At 42.8% G+C, this 17,040-nt stretch overlaps 1 non-coding gene across 1 annotated transcript; it reads right to left on the bottom strand.

The window, feature by feature from the left end:
• Positions 1-12,459: 12,459 nt before the first annotated feature.
• On the bottom strand, positions 12,460-12,532 carry TRNAG-CCC (transfer RNA glycine (anticodon CCC)). Its single transcript has one exon. It is a non-coding gene; the product is annotated as a tRNA-Gly (tRNA).
• Between the last annotated feature and the right edge of the window lie 4,508 nt (positions 12,533-17,040).

Below are 17,040 nucleotides of genomic sequence, written 5' to 3'. Positions count from 1 at the left end.
TCTGAAGGTGTCGAGACCGAGAGGCATCTTCTCCTCTGGGACTGTTTGGATTGTATGTTCCTGAGCCAAAAAAACATTCTTTAGCATTGGCTGACAAAATGGGCTTCAGAACAGGAGTTTCTAAAGCTGCAGCAGAAAATTTAATTATTCGGGTCCTGTCAAAATCCATCTGCTTAATTCAACTGTTTGGGTAAGGTACTTTTTATTTTTTCCAGCAGTATTACTTGATGGCTCTCTGATAGGAATATGAAATTAGCTTTCTTTATAAGCAAGCTTTTCTTTTTATTTTTCTCAGCCTTGGGAGTATTTGTGTTAGATATCTTCCTAGAGTTTATTTGCTTTATAGATAATTTGATAGAGACACTTAAGTGACTTTTAGAGCTGAGAGGTAGATGGTGTCATTTAAGGAATTGCTGCCAGAGATTTCAACATGATAATTACTTAGTGACTGACTAGTCCCCACAACTTATAAGTAAAGCCTTTCTGTAATTTTATAGGGAGAAGAGCACCAGAAGTTTTTTAGGTTTGCACAAGACCCACATATGTGACATGTTCGTGAGCATGTCTGGGGTCTTGACCGTTTCAGGGTGCCTCATCTGAACAGTTGGAAACCCTGTACTAGACAATAGTTACATTTATGATAAGCATTTATAAATTTGCTTTTGGGGAGCGGGTGGGGGAAGGCTTTGAGGTGGTTGCTAAATGTATAAATAATGAATGTGCCAATATCTGGGCTTTTTAAGCTTAATTATCAGACAGAGAGCCTTATGCAAGCCACTGAGTTAGTGAAACTATTTGTTATTTTAGGGTGCGTGCCTGAATAATAAGCTTATAGGACAGAAATGGAATTTTCAAAATCAGTGATGGCATGTGTGTTTTAAATAGAAATTAAGAAAAAGTTATACTGATGATTCTCAGTGAAAATATGCATATAAGAAAACCTCAGTGAAAATATATATAAGAAAGTGGACATGTTAGTAATAACAACCTTACATCTGTGTGGGGTCTGCAGCCAAATGGACTTTCAAAAACCAACTCCTCTTTTCCAATTCAAATAAAGAACTCTACTATTTTCAGTAGGTCTTCAAATCAAGAATGTGTCATGGGAATTTTGGTTGTTTTTTTTATGTTTTAAAAAAGTATTTATTTGTTTGGCTGTACTGGGTCTTAGATGTGGCACGTGGGATCTTCAGTTGTAGTGTGGGGGATCTAGTTACCTAACCAAGGATCGAACCCAGAAGCCTTGCACTGGGAGTTCAGAGTCTTAGCTACTGGTCCACTAGGGAAAGTCCCTATTGTGGCGATTTTGGAAAACAGCTCTCTGGGGCCTTGGAACTGGGGAGGAAAATAAAAATATTTTGCTGGGCTATTTCTAAATAATGAACATTCCTATGATAGAGTCAGAGGCTTGCTGATCTGGGCCTGGCCGAGGATCATTTTTAGTTAAAAGCACTACTTGCTTTTCTGTTTTCCCAGCTTTTCAAATCCTGACTTGTATCAGTTCAACCCTGCAGGACCAACCCTGCGCATTCCACTTTTTCCTGCAGCCTGGAGGCCACACCTACTTCGAAGGCTTGCAGGATGTAAGGCTGCTTCTTGTTAACAAAGCTCTGACTCCTTCCTCACCAGACAGGGTTTGGGGCTTTTCCAGCTCTACTAGACACACCTTGGAGACTATTCTAGTTCTCCTCATACCTCCTCACTTTAAGTCTTCAGGTCCTTTAAGACAATAGGAAATAATCCGTTTTATTTTCTTCTGGGAACAACTCTGGTTGTACTTTGAGATTTTGGGCAACTGAATGAACCTTCCTGTGCCTGAATTCTGCTTCTCTGTTGTTCCAATCTCAAGGGCACACAGCCTCTTAGGGGTTGTTTCTGGATCTTCAGCGTGCATGTTAACAATTTATGGTGCGTTACTAAGAATTCATGCTCTTGGGTTCCCCTTGAATTCTATTAATATGATGGGGCCCAAGTACCTTCATGTTAAACAGCCTTCTTTGCTGATTTTAATGCTTATGGTCTGAGGACAAAGTCTGAGAATCATTAATGCTTTAGAATTTTAATGTGAAAAGAACTAAATGGGGTAATGAGCCCAAACTTCCTTATTTTTCAAAGGAAGAAATTGAGCTTAAACGAGATGATAAACCCACAACTAACCGGTAACAAATCTGGGACTAGAAACTGGGTTCTCCTACCTTTTAGTTTATGAGGCTATGAGGCATTAGGTGAGACAAGACAACGTAGAAGTAAAATAGCTCAGGGTTTATGGGACTGAGCCATGTGGCTGCCTCAAACATGTAAATTTGAGGATGTTACTGAAATGCAGAAATATGAGGACCATAGATTCTTTCCTGAATTATCTGGAAAGGTCTTTGTGTAGGTTATCAAGTCTAAACTTGCATTCAGTTCTTAAAATCCCTGGTGCCAAGTGGGCATCGATTTGGTTGAAGATTTGTTTGAAGATTTCTAGGGATAAATAGTCAATAAAGCAGAAAGAAAGTGAAGTCACTCAGTTGCTTCTGACTCTTTGAGACCCCGTGGACTCCCTCTACGGGATTCTTCAGGCAAGAGTACTGGAGTGGGTTGCCATTCCCTTCCCCAGGAAATCTTCCCCACCCAGGGATTGAACCCAGGTCTCCCACATTCCAGGCAGACGCTGTAACCTCTGAGCCACCAGGGAAGCCCCAAAAAAGCAGAAATAGTTGTTTTTCTGGAACTCTCTTGCTTTTTCAATGATCCAGCGGATGTTGGCAATTTGATCTCTGGTTCCTCTGCCTTTTCTAAAACCAACTTGAACATCTGGAAGTTCACAGTTCACGTATTGCTGAAGCCTGGCTTGGAGAATTTTGAGCATTAGTTTACTAGCGTGTGAGATGAGTGTAATTGTGCGGTAGTTTGAGCATTCCTTGGCATTGCCTTTCTTTGGGATTGGAATGAAAACTGGCCTTTTCCAGTCCTGTGGCCACTGCTGAGTTTTCCAAATTTGCTGGCATATTGAGTGCAGCACTTTCATAGCATCATCTTTCAGGATTTGGAATAGCTCAACTGGAATTCCATCACCTCCACTAGCTTTGTTCAGAGTGATGCTTTCTAAGGCCCACTTGACTTCACATTCCAGGATGTCTGGCTCTAGGTGAGTGATCACACCATCGTGATTATCTGGGTTGTGAAGATCTTTTTTGTACAGTTCTGTGTATTCTTGCCACCTCTTCTTAATATCTTCTGCTTCTGTTAGGTCCATACCATTTCTGTCTTTTATCAAGCCCATCTTTGCATGAAATATTTCCTTGGTATCTCTAATTTTCTTGAAGAGATCTCTAGTCTTTCCCATTCTGTTGTTTTCCTCTGTTTCTATGCATTGATTGCTGAGGAAGGCTTTCTTATCTCTCCTTGCTATTCTTTGGAACTCTGCATTCAGATACTTATATCTTCCCTTTTCTCCTTTGCTTTTCACTTCTCTTCTTTTCACAGCTATTTGTAAGGCCTCCCCAGATAGCCATTTTGCTTTTTCGCATTTCTTTTCCATGGGGATGGTCTTGATCCCTGTCTCCTGTACAATGTCACGAACCTCATTCCATAGTTCATCAGGCACTCTGTCTATCAAATCTAGGCCCTTAAATCTATTTCTCCCTTTCACTGTATAATCATAAGGGATTTGATTTAGGTCATACCTGAATGGTCTAGTGGTTTTCCCTACTTTCTTCAATTTAAGTCTGAATTTGGCAATAAGGGAAATAGATGGGGACACAGTGGAAACGGTGTCAGACTTCATTTTTTGGGGCTCCAAAATCACTGCAGGTGGTGATTGCAGCATGAAATTAAAAGACGCTTACTCCTTGGAAGAAAAGTTATGACCAACCTAGATAGCATATTTGAAAGCAGAGACATTACTTTGCCAACAAAGGTCCGTCTAGTCAAGGCTATGGTTTTTCCTGTGGTCATGTATGGATGTGAGAGTTGGACTGTGAAGAAGGCTGAGCGCCAAAGAATTGATGCTTTGGAACTGTGGTGTTGGAGAAGACTCTTGAGAGTCCCTTGGACTGCAAGGAGATCCAGCCAGTCCATTCTGAAGGAGATCAGCCCTGGGATTTCTTTGGAAGGAATGATGCTGAAGCTGAAATTCCAGTACTTTGGCCACCTCATGCAAAGATTTGACTCATTGGAAAAGACTCTGATGCTGGGAGGGATTGGGGGCAGGAGGAGAAGGGGACGACAGAAGATGAGATGGCTGGATGGCATCACTGACTCGATGGACGTGAGTCTCAGTGAACTCTGGGAGTTGGTGATGGACAGGGAGGCCTGGCGTGCTGGGATTGATGGGGTCGCAAAGAGTTGGACATGACTGAGCAACTGAACTGACTCACTGAGGGATAAATATGTCCCCAACCACCCTGAGCCCCTCTCTCTGTCCACTTTCTAACAGCTTATTTCCCATTATAATTACTTTCCTTTTGAGCTGGAAATCTCTCCTCCCCACCTTAAGCTTCTATTGCCGAGGCTACTCTTTCTTTCTTTTCAATATTTGTTATTTTTTAATTGAAAGATAATTGCTTTACAATATTATGTTGGTTTCTGCTATACATCAACATAAATCAGCCATAGGTATACATGTGCCTCCTCCTTCTTGAAACTGCTGCTGCTAAGTCGCTTCAGTCGTGTCTGACTCTGTGCAACCCCATAGACGGCAGCCCACCAGGCTCGCCCGTCCCTGGGATCCTCCAGGCAAAAATACTGGAGTGGGTTGCCATTTCCTTCTCCAATGCATGAAAGGGAAAAGGGAAAGTGAAGTTGCTTAGTCGTGTCTGACTCTTAGCGACCCCATGGACTGCAGCCTACCAGACTCCTCCGTCCATGGGATTTTCCAGGCAAGAGCACTGGAGTGGGTTGCCAGTGCCTTCTCTATTCTTGAAACTACTTATTTTTTTAATTTATTTATTTGGCTGTGCTGGGTCTTAGTTGTGGCACAGGGATCTTTTCGTTGGGACCTGCAAACTCTTTGTTGTGGCATGTGGGGTGTAGTTCCCTGACCAGGGATCGAACTCTGGCCCCCCCCTTCATTGGGAGCACGGAGTCTTAGCCATGGACCACCAAGGAAGTCCCTGATCCTATTTTCAAGAGAGATTCAGAACAAGGTCAATTTGCTTTCCACATGACAACAATCATGCTCTCTATCTAAACTGTTCTTGTTTGGCCTGAACAACCCAAGGTACTTTGCCATTCTTTGTGTAATTTGATTTTCAATTTTCTTCATTCTGATTCTTTTCTTCTAAGTGAAGTCTGTTTGGTCATTTTTTTTTTTCTTTTTGTATTAAAAAATGACACCTGAAATAGTCATAGTATTCAGTGTGGTTTGACCAACTCAGAACTCATGATTTCTAGATATTTCTCTCCTAACTACAAGGACTGTGGGCTTCCCAGGGGGCACTAGTGGTAAAGAACCTGCCTGTCAATGCAGGAGACACGAGAGATGTGAGTTTGGTCCCTGGGTCAGGAAGATCCCCTGGAGGAGGGCATGGCAACCCACTCCATTGTTCTTGCCTGGAGAATCCCGTGGACAGAGGAGCCTGGTGGGCTACAGCCCATAGGGTCACAAAGTGTCAGACATGACTGAAGCAACTTAGCAACCACACAAGCATAAGGACTGAAAATACGTATCTTTTTGGGTGGCCCAGTCACATTCAACTCATAGTCATTTAAAAATCCCATGTTTTTTTTACACGTGCTGTTAAAATCATGTGTCCTCACATAGTTTGTTTTTTTACAGCCACATGACTTTATGGGTCTGCCCATGTGGTGCTAGTGGTAAAGAACCTTCCTGTCAACGAAACTAACAAACATATACTGTAAATCAACTATGGTGCTGCTGCTGCTGCTAAGTCACTTCAGTCGTGTCCGACTCTGTGCAACCCCATAGACGGCAGCCCACTAGGCTCCTCTGTCCCTGGGATTCTCCAGGCAAGAACACTGGAGCGGGTTGCCATTTCCTTCTCCAATGCATGAAAGTGAAAAGTGAAAGTGAAGTCGCGCAGTCGTGCCCGACTCTTAGCGACCCCACGGACTGGAGCCTACCAGGCTCGTCCGTCCATAGGATTTTCCAGGCAAGAAATAACTATACTCCAATACAATTTTTAAAAATATTAAAAAAAAAAAAAAAGTGTTCCAGCCTGGGAAATCACATGAGTCAAAGACCAAAGACGAAAGAAAATAAAGCTTGGGGTGTGGGTGGAGGGTACACGTAGATGGGTCTAGCAGAGACAGGTACCAGGAGAAGGGCAGTGGAAGCAGCTGTGGGATTGGCGAGTGTCTGGGTGGTTGTAAAAATGTTGGTCAGTGGTGTCTGAGACTGACACCAATCCATTAATTGATCTTCTTTAGGGAAGACAGTTTCCCACAACTCTAATCACCACATTTTCCATCCTGTCTACCAAAATATCCTGAGAGATTTGGCCAAATATCTAGATGAAAATCAGACATACCATGTTCCCTGATTGAGCAGACTAATAACCTCAATTAAAAAGAAAATGTGTTGACCTTCATCTGGCCTAACTTGGCCCCTGTGAACCTGTGCCAGTCACCTGTGACTGATGTCTGATTTTTAAAAAATATTTATTTATTTGTTTGGCTGCACTGGGCGTTAGTTGCAGCATGCAGGATCTTCGATCTTCATTGCCACATGCAGGAATTTTTATTTTGCAGCCATGCAGGTGATGTCTGATTTCTCATCCACATGACTCCCCCTGAGTTGGTCCCTAGGGAGAGAGCCAGGAGAAAGCCTCCTGGAGGACTGACCTCCTAAAATGTAATGGTGGGTAATTGTGAAATATGACATAGAAAAGATTTTCTCTTGCTCAAAAGATGTCAGCTGGGTTAAAAGGAGCCCTCATGGGGCACTATCTGGCTGTTACAGCAGAGTGGTTAAGAGCCAGGCCTGGGAGTCAGATTATCTAGATGCAAACCCTGCCTTTCTCAGTCAATTTCTTTGTGACTTTGAACAAAAAGTTGGTTTTCCTCAACTATAAAACGGAGATCAAATGCCTATATCTCGGGGCAATATGTATTTGAAGTAAATGAAATAATGTATGTCCAGTGCTTGGCATGTAGTATGCATTTGATAAGTGTTATTATTTTTCTAGAACAAATTGTTTTCATAACAAAGACTCTCGCACCTTCTAATTTCTTGCCCTCATGTGGTCTTGTCATTTTCTCTCATACTTCGTGGAGCAGCACCCCTTTTTTTTTTTTCCTGTTACAGCAACTGAAGCGCAAAGGGAATAAAGTATCTGGAAGCAGCACTATGAATTCTTTTGATTAAAGTGATACTTTTTTTCCTCCCATTTTTGGAGGCCTGGAGTCAGCTAGCCAGGCTGATGTGAAGAAAGACTTGTGGCGTGAGTGAGCTGGGTACAGGGCTCCATGCCTGCAAAGTCACCCCACCCCCAAGTCGGCAGTGAAGGCTGTGGGTGGACCGGTGACAGGAGGCATTCTTTCTCAGTGCTGTACGTGACATCCCAGGCAAATGGACAGCGTGAGTCTTTGTGATTTTGCAACGTTTCATTGTTACTTAGCACTTTAGGTTAGCAACTGTCCAGAGCGGATGCAGCAGCTAATGTTTGGAAAGGGATGTTATTTTGTCAGCTTGTATAAGTTACCAGTGGACCAAAATTTGCACTTCATTTGTAAATTAGAGAAGTAGAATGAGTCCCTGAGCCCTCTGAATTTGGAAATCTTCCCTACCATCCCAGCCATTCATCATACACCATGATATCTAAAATTCCGTTTGGTAATCCAGGGTCACTGGAAATACCCATTAGATTTTCCCACATGTTTGGATCAGTGTAGGTATGAATAGATCAGGGTTGTAGGTATGAATAGATCAGGTAGGTGTGAATAGATCAAGGATAAGATTTGCCCTCAAGACATTTTGGGGACTTTCTGAAGGTTTCTAGTAAGCAGTCATGTATTAATTAAAGCATCTGCCTGCAATGCGGGAGACCTGGGTTCGATCCCTGGGTCGGGAAGATCCCCTGGAGAAGGAAATGGCAACCCACTCCAGTATTCTTGCCTGGAGAATCCCATAGATGGAGGAGCCTGGTGGGCTACAGTCCACGGGATCGCAAAGAGTCGGACACGACTGAGTGAGTGACTTAACTTGACTTAAGCATTCTTCTGGGAGATGGAGTGGTCAAGACATTGCCCGCCTCAGTCCTTATTCTCCTGTCTGAAACAAGGAGAGCCTGTTTCAGGAAGAGATGTGGAGATGGTGCATTGTTAATGAGAATAACATGCCCTCTGCGGCCTCCTCAGCCGTGGAGCTGGGCCATGAGCTGGGAACACCTGCTCTTATGTGCTGTATGTTTCAATCCATTGAAAGATCTTAGTGCAAAATCAAGCATGGAATGATGTTCTGTGGTTTTCAAAGAGGTTCCTACGGGGTTTGAGTTGGATAGGCCAGGCCAAGAACAAACTCATTCATCTGTGACAGATATAACTAGACTCCAATGTCTGGTCTGGGAAAACTGGATGTGTTTTAGAGAACCCACAATGCTTGGGATCCTCATTTAGAACATTTATAACGTTAGTCTGGCCCCAAATCGAGCTGACCTCACAACTGTCGAGAGGGTAAGTGTGTTTGGGTCTGTATGTTTATGCCAACTAGTGAAATCATCACGTTTGTTCTCTAGAAACCTGCAGATCAATTTGCTGCATCTCTAAGTCATTTACCCTGTAAGGCCAACTCAGTGCTGCTGCTGCTGCTCAGTAACCTCATAAAAAAAAAACCAGCTCATATCTCCAAGCCTAACTTTTCTCAGTTCCTCTGGATAAATAAAGTTTTTCTGTGAATCAATTAGAGAAATCTCCATTTTTTTTAAATATCAAAGAATTGGATTAAAAGGGATTGTGCAGGAAATGCTGTCACGAAAAAGGCCAACAAAAAGAAGACATGCTTAATTATTGAGTGGAATATTCATAATTTTTCATATCTATCAGCTCAGTGTGTCCCTAACATGTTTTTAAGACGTACAAAAGGAACACATATTATAGCTCTTTTTTTTTTTAGGAAAGCAAAACAAATGCCCATATAATCCTTGTTTTTGAATACTTCATTTCTCTTCAGTTGAACAAAATAACACCATTTCTTTTTCAATTCTCTCTTTTTTAGGGCTACCCTCCACCCAACCATTGTGTAAAGAAGTTCATTTAAAGGTAAACCCTGCAAGACCTTGAGCAAAGTTTTGCTACTATACTATTGTAGTTAATCATAAATGATTACTAGTTCCTGCCTTCTCTGCAGTTAATCATGGATTTCTGGTTTTTCAGTCAGGATAAAGAAAGTTTAAATGTCTCCAGGAGCTCTCAGAGACCAGCAGGCTTACCATATTTTCCGAGGAGTGCTCTCTCCTAGTCAGGACGTTTCTGAGTGCCACCTTTAAGTACACCCGTTGTTGACCTGAGTGAAAACTAGACGTACGGGTGTTGGAGTAGGAAGTTAATAGGTATGTCTAAACGTATTATTTCCAATAAGCCTTTATGAGGCCTTTCTTCTGAGTTAAGATAGCTGGGGGCTTGAATTTGACCAGTAGTAGGAAACGGACTTGCCATGGTAGCGTGAGACATCCTGGTTTTTAAAAGAAGACGGATCAGAGAATGGAGGCTGGACTCTTTGAAATACCCATGCCCTTCCTATCATCTATCTCTCTTTTCACCTTACCTTTTCCTCTTCTCTTTCTGGCACAGTTTCTCCTCTCCCTCCCCTCTCCGTGTCTCTGTCTCTCACTTTCTCCTCCTGAATGTTATCTTGACTATTTTCTCCCAGATCAAAGGTAGAAGTGGACCATTTGATTAATTGCCGTGCAGCAGAACCCTTTGCCTCCTTGACACACAAGCCAAGGAGACAAAGGGCACTCTTTAGAAGTCTCGAGCTGTGTGGGTGCAGGGTGTAGAATTCATAAGCCTGAGAGCATGGGGCCCTCCCAGCAGGGATGTGAAGGTCCCTGGACCCTGCCAAAGAATAAAGTTGCTACTGCCGCACATTGTGTTGAGCCATATTTGCATTTGAGGAAAAAGCATACAACCCCAGCTATTAAGCCATGTGGACTATACACGTTTGATTTAAAGTTTGAAAAAAAATCTTTTCATTTCCACGTGTGGAAATCAGTAGCATGATGGTCGATAGTCAGGAATGATGACTGACAGTTTGATCTTTTCTTTCCAGTGCTGTGAAAAGTCCTCAGAATTGCACTGTCCCATCCAGGCATCAGTAGTCCTGTGTAGCTGTTTTCATTCAAATTAGTTAAAATGAAGTAAAATTTAATACTTTGTTCCTTAGTCACATTAGTCTCATTTTAAGTATTCAGTAGCTATATGGTGGTATCAGTTACTCTATCAGACCGTGTAGGTAACATAATATTTCCATCTTTGCAGAAAGTTCCTCAGGACAGAACTGTTCTTAATCCTTTGTTCTCTTAAGCCAGGTAGGTTCGAGGAGGCCATGGAGTGCTCCACAGTAGAAAGCTGAGTAGGATTTTAGAACTGGCTGAACACAAAGAAAGAAAAAGAACACAGAATGCCATGTTAAAATAAAGAGAGGTGGAATGGGTTGATACAAATGAGATGCTGTTTGGGAAGTTGTTTTAGAAGTTGAGAAGATACACTTATACATATATTTATATACAATAGATACACTGATACAATTATGGATGGAATTATGACAGTTATTGTGATTATTTCTAAGAGAAGAATGCTCAGCTGAGGATGGAAGCTTAGCCAATGGCCGTGTGGCTTTCTCTACTCATCAAAACTAAAATTCAGGCTTCGACCCTCCTAACCTAGGCTAGGTCTCAAGTGAGGAACCCTGCCTTCTTTGTAAGGCTAACAGGTGCTTGGAGTAATTGAGATGTGCTTAAATTCCCAAAGGGAATTTTTTTCCCCACAGATCATCTTCCCTAGATCCTACAGGGGTCCAGGGCCACTTACTACCTTCAGGTAGCGAAAATGATGATTTTAAAGCAAAGATCTTCTTTAGCCTAACCAATAATCTTCCTCTTGAATTGAACATAGATCCCATCAGACCTCACTCTCAAGTTCACTCACGGTTCAAGCCTGATTTGGATGTTTGTCAGTCATGCAGAAAAGACCCTTGGGCTACTCGGACCCGGTGTCATGATTACAAAGACACAGACTAAGATAATGGATTCTCGTCTCCTGGCTTGCACAAGGCAGGCTTTTCCAAGCCAGGTGGCAATATCATTGAGATCCAGTGTCCCTCAAAGCAAGAACATTGGGTTCTTCAGAGACGTCAGCTTTGGCCGCTGTACTGTGACTTCCTAAATTCGCTAATGATCCTGCCCTTCCTCTCCTCCCCCCGGGCACTTTCGTTTACTTTTCAACCCTTTTGGCTCTGACCTCTTGGCGGTTACAAAACTAAATGCGTAAGAGGGCTGGGGGATAATCCACCAAACCCTCATCAAGTCTTAAGGATTTAGGTATTGGTGTCTGTGTGCCGGGTCCTTCTTACCTGTTCCTCAGTGAAACACGTGGGAAGGCAGTCTGAGCATCACATGCTCTGGTAAAATCTGTCTGAGCTAAAAGTTAAGGGAGTCTCACTTCCTTGTTGGAGGATGAATGGAGTTTGTGATGAACCCAGAAGAAGCGATCAGAGGTTTAATCAGCACATACGTGAGCCTGATTCTTCGCTGGTAATGATTAGAACTTTCCATCAACACATTTGTTACTAATCAACAAATATTTATTGAGTGCGTCTTCATCAGATGTTGAGGTATAACGAGGGAACTTATCGTCTATTTGTCAAGTTTTGAACAGATCGATGATATGTTATGATTCACAAACTTTGGAAGTCTCAAACGTTTTGTGTTGAGTATTTTAAAGGTTTTATTTGTATCACCAAATGTGAAAAGTGGAATGTGAAGAAAGATTGTGGAGGGGGAATGGTCCCTCCTTATCTCTGTTTCCTGGGTCTGGGATGAACTGCGGGAAAAAAATAGATCATTTGAAGGATGGGTCCATTATGAACAAAGTCTGAAAATGAAAATTAAAATGGTTTTTAACGACCTGGCTGTTTCTGCATTGATTAGTTGTTTGTTGAAATAGGAAGGCCATGCCAGAGCTTTCTCTCACATTCCTGGGATCTGAATTTACATGTCTGGTGTCTGCTTTCAGAGCACCGTCAAAACTTGCTTGTCATTTGCCTTATCACTTCATTGCCAACAACTGGTGTGGCTGAGGGAAGAATCTCTTTCAGGGAGGCGAGGGACCTTGGAAGTCATCTGTTTTCACTTCTTTACTTTCTGAGTGAGACATCTGAGATCCAGAGAGGTGAAGCACCTCCCTGCAGGTGCACAGCTTCCTGGGCTAGAAGCTGAATGACTGACATTCTGCTTTTCTCTCTCTTTCTTTTAAATCTGGCTGTGCCAGGTCTTCGTTGCAGCATGCGGGATCTAGTTCCCTGACCAGGGATTGAACCCAGGCCCCCTGCATTGGGAGCGCAGAGTCCTAACCACTGGACCCCCAGGGAAGTCCGTGCCTCTCTTAACTAGGTTCTCCACCAGCTTGATTTGCCCTGTGTTTAAAACCATCCCACTGCTGATCTGTGAAGAAGTGATGGTTAAGGAAATGTGAAGGCATATCTTTTGGATAGCTTTTCAGGCCAAAGCAGAGAATTGTTTCTAGAATCTGAGACAGCAACATTTCTAAACAGAGACTTCAAGCTTCTGGATTCTGAGTAGTTTCCCAGTTTGATAAAATGGGCTCTCCTAGCTTTACCTCCTTGAAGAAAGGCTGCTCTATCAGGAACAGTTTGGATAACACAATTCAAAAGCAACACAGCACAGTGATGAAAGTACAGATTCCAGAGCCAAGCTGGGTTCATAATCCTGGCTCTGACATGTACAGGTTGTATGACCTTGGACAAACCACTTAATTGCTCTGAGCCTCAGTTTACCCCCGTGTAAACTGGGGATAATGATAACAGTAATATATTCCTCAGTCGAATCAGTATGTTGTAAAGCATTTAGAGTGGTGCCCTGGCACATTACTTAAGTGTTAGCTATTTTTATTACTGGCACATTACTTAAGTCTTAGCTATTTTTATTACGCATGTATGCTAACTCACTTCAGTCATATCCAACTCATTGAGACCCCATGGACCATAGCCCATCAGGCTCCTCTGTCCATGGGATTCTCCAGGCAAGAATATTAGAATGGGTTGTCATGCCTTTCTCCAGGGGATCTTCCTGACTCAGGGATCAAATATGGGTCTCCTGCATTGCAGGCGGATTCTTTATCATCAGTACCACCCGGGAAGCACCACCCCCCTCCCACTTTTTTCTTTATTTACTTGGCCAAATGCAATGTACTATATCCCCTATTTATTTCCTACATAAAACTATAAGAAACAAAGCAGGAAAAGCATAAGAAATCAAGGGAGTGATGTGATTTGAAAGTGTCAATTCATCATCCCCTTAATTGGCCTGACACATCACTAGAATAATCTGCTGCTGCGTCGCTTCAGTCGTGTCCGACTCTGTGCGACCCCACAGACGGCAGCCCACCAGGCTCCCCCGTCCCTGGGATTCTCCAGGCAAGAACAATGGAGTGGGTTGCCATTTCCTTCTCCAATGCATGAAAATGAAAAGCGAAAGTGAAGTTGCTCAGTCGTGTCCGACTCTTCACGACCCCATGGACTGCAGCCTACCAGGCTCCTCCATCCATGGGATTTTCCAGGCAAGAGTACTGGAGTAGGGTACCATTGCCTTCTCGGTAGAATAATCTACTATGGCCTAAACCATGGGGTATTAGAATTATCAGAGGTTTGAGAGGTCACCTGACCCATCTTGCTGGCTTAGGAAAGAGCCTGAGGCCTAAAGAAGGACCCACAATCTTAACGGTCAGATTCAAGTGCCTGCTGTCCACCAGTAGCCTGGCCATGGTGGTGTGAAAACAAGACATTGCCTGAAAAGGGGGGAGGTGGCTGAGACATTTAGTGGATCCTAGAAAGGAAAAGGAAGGACTTATTCCAGTTGTTAGAAAGACTTGCCACTGAGGAGTGGTTCAGTGAAAGGAGGGAAGGGACTATGCTTTCCTGAGTCACACTGTTCCTCTCCTCCTGCCCCATTTCTGAGCCTGCCTGTGGGTTTATATTTCAATTACATCTGCTGGTGGCAGTGGTAGAATTTCTGACTCAGGTCCCCACAAAGCATAAACAAAGTTCCTCTTCGTTGAATGGGGTTCTTTCATGTCTCCTCAAGTTTGCACCCACAAGCTTCAAAGAGAATTAGATGTTCTTCATCAAGCATCTGGTGCTTCCCTAGTGTCTCAGATGGTAAAGAATCTGCCTGCAAGGCAGGAGACTTGGGTTTGATCCCTTGGTCGGGAAGATCCGCTGGAGAAGGGCATGGCACCTGGCTCCTGTATTCTTGCCTGAAAAATTTCATGGATAGAGGAGCCTGGCAGGCTACAGTCCATGGGGTCACCAAGGGTTAGACATGACTGAGTGACTAACACTTTCATCAAGCATAGCTTACATATCAACAGACCCAAGTTCTCAGCCAGGTTCCCAGGGGGTCAGGACCCCACTTTTCAAGACAGTGACATGGATGAGCAAGATAATGACATGGAAGAGCTGTCATAATGAGATGACACATTTTAGTGATTAACTTCATTTGGGCTTGTATTGCCATTTTTATTGTGAAACAAACTACATTCAAAAGAGTATATGCCATATATTTATAATTAAAGACAAATAAAAAATGAATACACAGTATCTACCATTCAGGTTTTAAATTAGAACATGTTAATATTTCCTTATAAGGGCTAGACCAAAAACTCCATGAGGTTGTGTGTATATTGTATATAGTATGTCTTTACACACGTATATAAACATATATATATATATTTAGCATTTGGCACTATCATGTGTGTGTATATATATATAGTATATATATCATACATATACTTTAATATAGAATAAATTGCTTAAAGAGGTTAAGCAATCTGACCAAGGTTCAGTTCAGTTCAGTCCAGTCACTCAGTCGTGTCTGACTCTTTGCAACCCCATGAATCGCAGCATGCCAGGCCTCCCTGTCCATCACCAATCCCCGGAGTTCACCCATCCCATGTCCATCGAGTAGGTGATGCCATCCAGCCATCTCATACTCTGTCGTCCCCTTCTCCTCCTGCCCCAATCCCTCCCAGCATCAGAGTCTTTTCCAATGAGCCAACTCTTCACATAAGGTGGCCAAAGTATTGGAGTCTCAGCTTTAGCATCAGTCTTTCCAATGAACACCCAGGACTGATCTCCTTTAGGATGGACTGGTTGGATCTCCTTGCGGTCCAAGGGGCTCTCAAGAGTCTTCTCCAACACCACAGTTCAAAAGCATCAATTCTTCGGAGCTCAACTTTCTTCACAGTCCAGCTCTCACATCCATACACGACCACTCGAAAAACCATAGCCCTGACTAGATGGACCTTTGTTGGCAAAGTAATGTCTCTGCTTTTGAATATGCTATCTAGGTTGGTCATAACTTTCCTTCCAAGGAGTAAGCGTCTTTTAATTTCATGGCTGAAATCACCATCTGCAGTGATTTTGGAGGCCAAAAAAATAAAGTCTGACACTGTTTCCACTGTTTCCCCAGCTATTTCCCATGAAGTGATGGGACCAGATGCCATGATCTTCGTTTTCTGAATGTTGAGCTTTAAGCCAACTTTTTCACTCTCCTCTTTCACTTTCATCAAGAGGCTTTTTAGTTCCACTTCACTTTCTGCCATAAGAGTGGTGTCATCTGTGTATCTGAGGTTATTGATATTTCTCCCGGCAATCTTGATTCCAGCTTGTTCTTCATCCAGCCCAGCGTTTCTCATAATGTACTCTGCATAGAAGTTAAATAAGCAAGGTGACAATATACAGCCTTGACGTACTCCTTTTCCTATTTGGAACCAGTCTGTTGTTCCATGTCCAGTGCTAACCGTTGCTTCCTGACCTGCATACAGGTTTCTCAAGAGGCAGGTCAGGTGGTCTGGTATTCCCATCTCTTTCAGAATTGTCCACAGTTTCTTGTGATCCACACAGTCAAAGGCTTTGGCATAGTCAATAAAGCAGAAATAGATGTTTTTCTGGAACTCTCTTGCTTTTTCCATGATCCAGCGGATGTTGGACATTTGATTTCTGGTTCCTCTGCCTTTTCTAAAACTAGCTTGAACATCTTTTTGTTCCTCTGCCTTTTCTAAAACTAGCTTGAACATTCATTTTGCTGACGTTCACAGTTCACGTACTGCTGAAGCCTGGCTTGGAGAATTTTGAGCATTACTTTACTAGCACGTGAGATGAGTGCAATTGTGCAGTAGTTTGAGCATTCTTTGGCATTGCCTTTCTTTGGGATTGGAATGAAAACTGACCTTTTCCAGTCCTGTGGCCACTGCTGGGTTTTCCAAATTTGCTGGCATATTGAGTGCAGCACTTTCACAGCATCATCTTTCAGGATTTGAAATAGCTCAACTGGAATTTCATCACCTTCACTAGCTTTGTTTGTAGTGATGCTTTCCAAGGCCCATTTGACTTCACATTCCAGGATGTCTGGCTCTAGGTGAGAGATCACACCCTCGTGATTATCTGGGTCGTGAAGATATTTCTTGTACAGTTCTTCTGTGTATTCTCACCACCTCTTCTTAATATCTTCTGCTTCTGTTAGGTCCATAACATTTCTGTCCTTTATCGAGCCCATCTTTGCATGAAATGTTCCCTTGGTATCTCTAATTTTCTTGAAGAGATCTCTAGTCTTTCCCATTCAGTTGTTTTCCTCTATTTCTCTGCATTGATCGCTGAGGAAGGCTTTCTTATCTCTTCTTGCTATTCTTTGGAACTCTGCATTCAGATGCTTATATCTTTCCTTTTCTCCTTTGCTTTTCACTTCTCTTCTTTTCACAGCTATTTGTAAGGCCTCCTCAGACAGCCATTTTTGCTTTTTTGCATTTCTTTTCCATGGGGATGGTCTTGATCCCTGTCTCCTGTACAATGTCATGAACCTC

Source organism: Bubalus kerabau, chromosome 1 (assembly GCF_029407905.1).
Source record: "Bubalus kerabau isolate K-KA32 ecotype Philippines breed swamp buffalo chromosome 1, PCC_UOA_SB_1v2, whole genome shotgun sequence".
NCBI classification, from domain to species: domain Eukaryota; kingdom Metazoa; phylum Chordata; class Mammalia; order Artiodactyla; family Bovidae; genus Bubalus; species Bubalus kerabau.
The sequence above is the reverse complement of the archived record's forward strand: the minus strand, read 5'-3'. Positions and strand labels throughout refer to the sequence as shown.